This window comes from Callorhinus ursinus, unplaced genomic scaffold, assembly GCF_003265705.2.
Source record: "Callorhinus ursinus isolate GAN/ISIS: 27379988/994484 unplaced genomic scaffold, GSC_fseal_2.0 scaffold4, whole genome shotgun sequence".
NCBI lineage: Eukaryota > Metazoa > Chordata > Mammalia > Carnivora > Otariidae > Callorhinus > Callorhinus ursinus.
In genome coordinates, this window is record NW_027397066.1 from 139,736,373 (window position 1) to 139,738,125 (window position 1,753).

A 1,753-nucleotide genomic window follows, 5' to 3' on the forward strand; every position below is an offset into this window, starting at 1 on the left:
TCCTAGCTCACCTGAACCTCTTCAGAGGTCCAGGATCTGCATTTTAATAAGCTTCCCAGGTGAATCTCACATGCATGTAAGAGTGCAAACAACTGCTTGATTTGTTTTCCACTGAAGAAGATGTTTCTCCAAGTAAAGCCAGAGTGATATTTTGCACCTTGTATAAATCTGTACCCACTTTGTTGGGAGATTACTTCCAAAACTTGGCCAAGCTTAAAAATACACGTTAGGGGATGCCTACGTGGCTCAGTCTGTTGAGTGTCTGCCTTCGGCTCAGGTCATGATCCCAGGGTCCTGGGATCAAGCCCCGCATTGGGCTCCTTGCTCAGCGGGGAGCCTTCTTCTCCCTCTGCCTGCTGCTCCCCCTGCTTGTGCTCTCTCTCTCTCTGACAAATAAATAAATAAAATCTTAAAAAAATACATTTTAGTAAACATAGTCAATCCTCATTTTTCACAGATTCTGTATCTGTGAATTTACCTACCTGCTAAAATTTGTTTGTAATCCCAAATCAATACTCTCGGTACGTTCATGGTCATGCACAGACATGTGCAGAGCCTGGAAAAAAATGTGAGTAGCCTGATGCACACGTTCCCAGCTGAGGTCAGAGAAGGCACCTCTGCCTTGTTTTGGCTCACATATTGAGAAGACAGGAGGATGGAGAAGGCAGGGGACAGTGCAGGGCAAGAAGCTTCTGCTCTGGGGCCAGTTGGTGGGGGGGGTTGATCACAATTCTGGCATCTGTTAGGGAGGTAGCCTCAGGCAAGTCACTTAGCCCTGTGAACCCTCTGTTCATGCACACTCTTTCTCTTTATTATGGAAAAATAGACATAACATAAAATTCATCATTTCAACCATTCTGTGATATTAAGTGCTGCAACCATGACCATTATCCATTTCCAGAACTTTTTCATCATCCCAAACAGAAGCTTTATGTCCATTAAGCAATAACACTCCATCCCCTTCTGGTCCCAGACCCTGACAACCTCTATTCTACTCTGTTTCTAGGAACTTGCCTATTCTAAGCACCTCATATAAGTGGAATTATAAGATATGTCCTTTTGGACAAGTCATGTCTGGTTTATTTCACTTAGCATAATATTTTCAAGTTTTAACCATTTTGTAGCATGTATCGGAATTTCATGCCTTGTTGCAGATTAATAATATTCCATTGTATGTATATGCCATGTTTTGTTCATCCATTCACAGGGACATTTGGGTTATTTCCATCTTTTGCTTAATGTAACACTACTATGAACGTTTGTATACAAGTATATGTTTGAGTCCCTGTTTTCAATTCTTTGGGGTATATATCTAGGAGTGGAACTGTTGAGTCATATGGTACTTCTGATGAGGGATGGAAGCAGAAAAATGTTCACTTTTAGCCCAGAAGACTGATCTATATTCTGCATAGTTCTGACAAGGATCAAATATGTGCTGGTTGCCACATCTTCTTTTTTTTAAGATTTTATTTTAGTAATCTCTATTTTATTTTAAGTAATCTCTACACCCAATGCAGGCTCAAACTCACAACCCCAAGATCAAGAGTTGCATGCTCTACCAACTGAGCCAGCCAGGCACCCTCGGTTGCCACATTCTTTTTTTTTTTAAATTTTTTATTGTTATGTTAATCACCATATATTACATCATTAGGTTTTGATGTAGTGTTCCATGATTCATTGTTTGTGCATAACACCCAGTGCTCCACGCAGAACGTGCCCTCTTTAATACCCATCACCAGGCTAACCCATCCCC